The sequence below is a fragment of the Coregonus clupeaformis genome, chromosome 15 (genome assembly GCF_020615455.1).
Source record: "Coregonus clupeaformis isolate EN_2021a chromosome 15, ASM2061545v1, whole genome shotgun sequence".
Lineage (NCBI taxonomy): Eukaryota > Metazoa > Chordata > Actinopteri > Salmoniformes > Salmonidae > Coregonus > Coregonus clupeaformis.
Genome location: NC_059206.1, coordinates 32399927 through 32407439, shown reverse-complemented (window position 1 = coordinate 32407439; position 7513 = coordinate 32399927). Strand labels below are relative to the sequence as shown.

General features: G+C 48.0%; 1 long non-coding RNA gene across 1 annotated transcript; it reads left to right on the top strand.

Annotated features, from left to right (window-relative positions):
* The first annotated feature begins 607 nt into the window (after positions 1-607).
* On the top strand, positions 608-3420 carry LOC123492584. The gene is made up of 3 exons (XR_006661792.1): positions 608-983; positions 2711-2779; positions 3050-3420. It is a non-coding gene; the product is annotated as an uncharacterized LOC123492584 (long non-coding RNA).
* The last annotated feature ends 4093 nt before the right edge of the window (positions 3421-7513 follow it).

Genomic DNA, 7513 nt, shown 5'->3' with positions numbered 1-7513 from the left:
AGGCAATGCTACCAAATACTAATTGAGTGTATGTAAACTTCTGACCCACTGGGAATGTGATGAAAGAAATAAAAGCTGAAATAAATAATTATCTCTGCTATTATTCTGACATTTCACATTCTTAAAATAAAGTGGTGATCCTAACTGACCTAAGACAGGAAGTTTTTACTAGCATTAAATGTCAGGAATTGTGAAAAACTGAGTTTAAATGTATTTGGCTAAAGTGTATGTAAACTTCCGACTTCAACTGTATCTGCCATAGAGCTCAACAATTCACACACCAAAATGAAAATGGAATCAGCTTGAATTCAGCTTAATGTCCTAGTATGAAGCATTCAGTCATTCTCAGACTGCTCACATAGTAGCACTGATTACATCCCTTTCCCTAGATGTACATTAGTAATGAATGTGTTGAACAGTCATTCCAATATGATATATTGTATTTGATTGAATAATTTAATGTGACAGAAATTGGATTGAATGTAACTGTAATAACTCATACATTTTGTTATACATTATCATTATTCATTACTTTCAATCTTGAAAAATGGATGATCAGGAGAAATACCATAGCTCTCCAACAATATATATGCCATATAATTCAACATTTCACATAGCCCTCCCACAATATATCTGCCATATAGTTCAACATTTCACATAGCCCTCCCACAATATATCTGTCATAGATCTCAACATTTCACACTCCAAAATTAACACGGAATCAGCTTGAATTCAGTTTGATGTCCTAATATGAAGCATTCAGACATTCTAAGGCTGCTCACATAGTAGCACTGATTACATCCCTTTCCCTAGATGTACATTTGTAATGAATGTGATGAACAGTCATTCCAATATGATGTATGGTATTTCATTAAATGATGTAATGAGACAGAAATTCTATGAACAATTATAACTAATGCATTTTGTTTTACATGATCATTATTCATGACTCTCCATCTTGGATAATGGATGATCTGAAGACCGTGAGTAATTACTTATTTGTCTGTTTTGTTTATTGACAACCTATAACACAAGACAAAGAAAAGACCAGAGTGTTAATCTGATACTCTGAATAAGTACAGGCCTTGTGAACAGCAGTGTGTCTTCTTCAAGGCTACAAATTCAATCAGTTTCTTTAGATTTATCATTACTCTCCCCAAATGTTCTCAAGGTAGGTTGGATTATGATGTATAGATGTTCTTGAAATTATACTGAATGTAAACTCAGCAAAAAAATAAACAGCCCTTTTTCAGGACCCTGTCTTTCAAAGATAATTCGTAAATATCCAAATAACTTCACAGATTTTCATTGTAAAGAGTTTAAACACTGTTTCCCATGCTTGTTCAATTAACCATAAACAATTAATGAACATGCACCTGTGGAACGGTCGTTAAGACACTAACAGCTTACAGACGGTAGGCAATTAAGGTCACAGTTATGAAAACTTAGGACACTAAAGAGGCCTTTCTACTGACTCTGAAAAACACCAAAACAAAGATGCCCAGGGTCCCTGCTCATCTGCGTGAACGTGCCTTAGGCATGCTGCAAGGAGGCATTAGGACTGCAGATGTGGCCAGGGCAATAAATTGCAATGTCTGTACTGTGAGACACCTAAGACAGCGCTACAGTGAGACAGGACGGACAGCTGATCGTCGTCGCAGTGGCAGACCACGTGTAACAACACCTGCACAGGATCGGTACATCCGAACATCACACCTGCGGGACAGGTACAGGTTGGCAACAACAACTGCCCGAGTTACACCAGGAACGCACAATCCCTCCATCAGTGCTCAGACTGTCAGCAACAGGCTGAGAGAGGCTGGACTGAGGAATTGTAGGCCTGTTGTAAGGCAGGACCTCACCAGACATCATTGGTAACAACGTCGTCGCCTATGGGCACAAACCCACCGTCACTGGCCCAGACAGGACTGGCAAAAAGTGCTGTTCACTGACGAGTCATGGTTTTGTCTCACCAGGGGTGATGGTTGGATTCGCGTTTATCGTCGAAGGAAAGAGCTTTATTCCAAGGCCTGTACTCTGGAGCGGGATCGATTTGGAGGTGGAGGGTCCGTCATGGTCTGGGGGCGGTGTGTCACAGCATCATCGGACTGAGCTTGTTGTCATTGCAGGCAATCTCAACGCTGTGCGTTACAGGAAGACATCCTCCTCCCTCATGTGGTACCCTTCCTGCAGGCTCATCCTGTCATGACCCTCCAGCATGACAATACCACCAGCCATACTACTCGTTCTGTGCGTGATTTCCTGCAAGACAGGAATGCAAGACAGGAACACATTATTCCATTTCTGTTAGTCACATGTCTGTGGAACTTGTTCAGGTTATGTCTCAGTTGTTGAATCTTGTTATGTTCATACAAATATTTACACATGTTAAGTTTACTGAAAATAAACGCAGTTGACAGCGAGAGGACGTTTCTTTTTTTGCTGAGTTTATATTCCATAGAACCCTGATCCTGACACAATATAGTGTTTCTGCCATAGAGCCCAGTGCTGGTTATCACTTAACATGAAAATAATATGTTGATCAGGGATAGGCCAATGATAAAATAAATATTATTAATGAAGTTAACCAGATCGTGTTGGTGCCCACAGCCCCTACATGAGGGAGGCTTGATTGTTCCTGTTTTTTCTGTATATAGTGATGTAGTCTACCAGACAGATCTCACCTCTCTTTTTTACACCATATTGTCAGGTTCAGTGTATTTACAACATGAGACCCAGGAGGACAAGTTGAAGAGGGAGGCATCAGCTGTTGAGCTTGGTAAGTATGAGAGAGTCTGGAGGAGAGAGGATTGGTTCAGGAAACATTAGTGATGTTATTCCTTTTTTCAGGCTAATTCATTTGGTAATGTATCAAATGGTCAATAGATCAGTTGATTGTTGGTTCAGCTCAGATAACTGTTGACTGTAGAAAACAATTATTGTACCACATCCATCAAATTATAATGTGTCGTTATAGGCATACTATTGAATTAATGAATTAATTGCTTAATCAAACAACCAATTAAATATGTTAATTGCTTTCTCTCAGAGTTGAAGATGGAAAAATAATTAAAAGAGATATTAAGAGATGAGATGATGAAACAACTAGAGGAGAAAGACAAACAACTGGATGATATGACCCAGGAAGTGAGAGAGAAAGAGAGACTACTGGAGGGAAAAGATAATGAAATAAAGGAGAATAAGGTTGAACTAGGAGACAAAGACAAGAAAATAAAGGAAAAAGACCATCAACTAGAGGAGAGAAACTATAGACTGGATGATATGACCCAGGAAGTGAGAGAGAAAGAGAGACTACTGGAGGAGAAGAACCAGACAATGGGACAGAGGAATAAACTATTAGAAGAGAAAGAAAACCAACTGGAACAGAAAGAGAAGCAACTAAAGGATAGAGACATTCAACTAGAGTGTCAGGGCCGTGTAGATTGGTGTGGTGCGGAATCAAGTGCAGAAGCAGTAAATAAGTCCAACAGTCTTTACTGAAGCAATGCGAGGCAAATAATCCAAAAACAGCCAGTACGCACACAGGCGTAAAACACAAGCGCGCATAAACAGGCGCGCAAAACTCTTCTCAACCGAGAAGTAAATAACAAGGCAAAGGCGTACCAGAACACAGGTACGACAAAACGACACCTAACACGAAACAATAACACACAACACTACACTAACAACAAGGAAACTAAATAGGGTGCTTGATTAGACATAACACAAGACAGGTGTGTCTAACAGACAAAACTAATCAAACAGAAAACATAGAGCGGTGGCAGCTAGTACTCCGGAGACGACGACCGGCGAAACCTGCCCGAACAAGGAGGAGGAGCTGCCTCGGCCGAAACCGTGACAGTACCCCCCTTGACGCGCGGCTCCAGCCGTGCGCTCGACTCCGGCCTCGGGGACGCCCAGGAGGGCGCGGCGCCGGGCGCGTAGGATGACCACGATGGAATTCGGTCATCAGGGACGGATCCAGAATATCCCTCCTCGGCACTCCAGCACCGCTCCTCCGGACCGTACCCCTCCCACTCCACGAGATATTGGAGACCCCCATCCGGCGTCTGGAATCCAGGATGGTCCGAACAGTGTACGCCGGAGCCCCCTCGATCTCCAACGGGGGCGGAGGAGTCTCCTCAATCTCGAAGTCCTGGAGTGGACCAGCTACCACCGGCCTGAGGAGAGACACATGGAATGAGGGGTTAATATTCTTGTAATCAATAGGTAGTTCTAACCTGTAACACACCTCATTCAATCTCCTCAGGACTTTAAAAGGCCCCACAAACCGCCGACCCAGCTTCCGGCAGGGCAGGCGGAGAGGTAGGTTTCTGGTTGAGAGCCAGACTCGATCTCCAGGTGCGTACACTGGCCCCTCACTGCGTCGTAGGTCGGCGCTCGTCTTTTGTCGACGTATGGCCCGCTGCAGATGGACGTGAGCAGCGTTCCACGTCTCCTCCGAGCGCCTTACCCACTCATCCACAGCGGGGGCCTCGATCTGGCTCTCATGCCATGGTGCCAGAACCGGCTGGTACCCTAATACACACTGAAAAGGGGTTAGTTGGGTGGAGGAGTGGCGGAGAGAGTTCTGTGCCATCTCGGCCCAGGGCACAAATCTCGCCCACTCCTCCGGCCGGCCCTGACAATATGACCTCAGAAACCTACCCACATCCTGGTTGACTCTTTCGACCTGCCCATTGCTCTCCGGGTGGTAACCCGAGGTAAGGCTCACCGAGACCCCCAAACGTTCCATAAATGCTCTCCAGACTCTGGAGGTAAACTGGGGGCCTCGATCGGACACTATATCCTCGGGTACCCCGTAATGCCGGAAGACGTGAGTAAATAGAGCCTCAGCGGTCTGTAGGGCAGTAGGAAGACCCGGCATGGGAAGGAGACGACAGGCCTTCGAGAACCGATCCACAACGACCAGGATGGTGGTATTCCCCTGAGAGGAGGGAAGATCGGTAACAAAATCCACCGATAGATGGGACCAGGGTCGCTGTGGAACGGGCAGGGGCTGTAATTTACCCCTGGGCAAATGTCTGGGTGCCTTACACTGGGCACATATTGAGCAGGAGGAGACATAAACCCTCACATCCCTGGCTAATGTTGGCCACCAGTACTTCATACTAAGGCAGTGCACCGTCCGGCCAATACCCGGATGTCCAGAGGAGGGCGACGTGTGAGCCCAATAAATCAATCGATCCCGGACCTCGAGCGGGACGTACGTCCGACCCACCGGACACTGTGGAGGACTAGGGTCGGTACGTAACGCCCGCTCGATCTCCGCATCGACCTCCCACACCACCGGTGCCACCAGACACGACTCCGGTAGTATGGGAATGGACTCCACGCACCTCTCCTCCGCGTCATACCGGCGGGACAGAGCATCTGACTTCCCGTTCTGGGACCCAGGGATGTAAGTGATCTTAAACACAAACCGGGCGAGAAACATAGTCCATCGAGCCTGGCGAGGATTTAGTCTCCTCGCTGCCCGAATATATTCCAGGTTACGGTGATCGGTCAGAATGAGGAAAGGGTGCTGAGCCCCCTCAAGCCAATGCCTCCACACCTTTAGGGGCCTGAACTACAGCTAACAGCTCCCTGTCCCCTACGTCATAATTCCGCTCCGCCGGACTGAGCTTCTTAGAAAAAAAAAGCACAGGGGCGGAGCTTAGGTGGTGTACCCGAGCGTTGAGATAGAACGGCCCCAATATCGGCCTCGAAGCGTCTACCTCCACTTGAAACGGTAAAGTGGGATCCGGATGCGCCAACACTGGAGCCGAGGTAAACAGGTCCTTCAGTTTCCCAAAAGCCCTGTCCGCCTCAGCCGACCACTGCAAGCGCACCGGACCTCCCTTCAGAAGAGACGTAATGGGAGCTGCCACCTGTCCAAAACCCCGGATAAACCTCCGGTAGTAATTCGCAAAACCCAAGAACCGCTGCACCTCTTTAACCGTCGTTGGTGTTTGCCAATTACGCACGGCGGACACTCGGTCCACCTCCATTCTCACCCCTGACGCAGACAACTGGTAACCCAAAAAGGAAACTGACTCCTGGAAGAACAGGCATTTCTCAGCCTTGACATACAGGTCATGCTCCAACAGTCTCCTCAATACCCTGCGCACCAGGGCTACATGCTCGGCCCGAGTAGGGCTGTACACCAGAATATCATCGATGTACACCACCACTCCCTGCGCCTGCATGTCCCGGAAAATTTCATCTACAAACGATTGGAAGACTGATGGAGCATTCATTAACCCATATGGCATGACGAGATACTCGTAATGGCCGGAGGTAGTACTAAATGCTGTCTTCCACTCATCGCCCTTCTTAATGCGCACCAAATTGTATGCGCTCCTGAGGTCCAATTTTGTGAAGAACCGTGCCCCGTGAAATGACTCTGTCATGGTCCCAATCAGCGGAAGTGGATAACTGTATTTAACAGTCACCTGATTGAGACCGCGGTAGTCAATACACGGACGCAGACCTCCATCCTTCTTCTTCACAAAAAAGAAGCTCGAGGACGCGGGAGAAATAGAGGTCCGTATGTATCCCTGTCTCAGAGACTCGGCAATGTAAGTCTCCATTGCCCTTTTCTCCTCCTGTGACAAAGGATACACACGGCTCCGCGGAAGCGCGGCTCCTATCTGGAGGTCTATCGCACAATCCCCCTGTCTATGAGGTGGCAATCGTGCCGCTCGGGTTTTACTAAACACGAGTGCCAAATCCTCATACTCAGGAGGAATGTGCAGTGCGGACATCTGGTTCGGACTTTCCACCGAGGTCGCCCCTATGGAAACACCCAGACATAACCCCTCACACTGAGCAGACCACCCTTTAAGAGCCTTCTCTCGCCACGAAATAGTAGGATCATGGGTAGTCAACCAGGGAAGCCCCAGTACCACTGGATACGCAGGAGAGTCAATCAGATAGAGTTGAATCATCTCCTCATGACCCCCCTGCGTCATCATCCTAAGTGGCGCTGTGAGCTCCCCAATCCACCCAGATCCTAACGGACGACTATCTAAGGCATGTACGGGGAAGGGCTTATCGACTGGAAGAAGGGGAATCCCTAACTTAACACAGAATTTACGATCTATAAAATTCCCAGCTGCGCCTGAATCGACTAGCGCCTTATGCTGGGAACGAGGTGCAACCTGTGGAAAACAAACAGGTAATGTAAAGTGGACGACAGAAAGCTCTGGGTAAGTAGGGCGCCTACTCACCTGGGAGACCTCCCCACTGTATGGCCTGCCATCTCCCTCCTCAGGGAACCCTCCCCAGCACCTCGCCGCGGTGTGTCCTCCGCGGCCACACTTGGTGCAGGAGACTGCTCCCCTCGGGTTCCTTCCTCTCTTCGGTCTAGCGCCGGCCCCTCCGAGCTCCATCGGACTCGGCTCGGAGGTGCCGGAGGGTGGAATGGGAGGCCCCCATCTGGGGCGCCCGCGGGTCGTGAGTAGGTTGTCCAGGCGAATAGCCATGTCCACAAGCTGGTCAAAAGTTAACG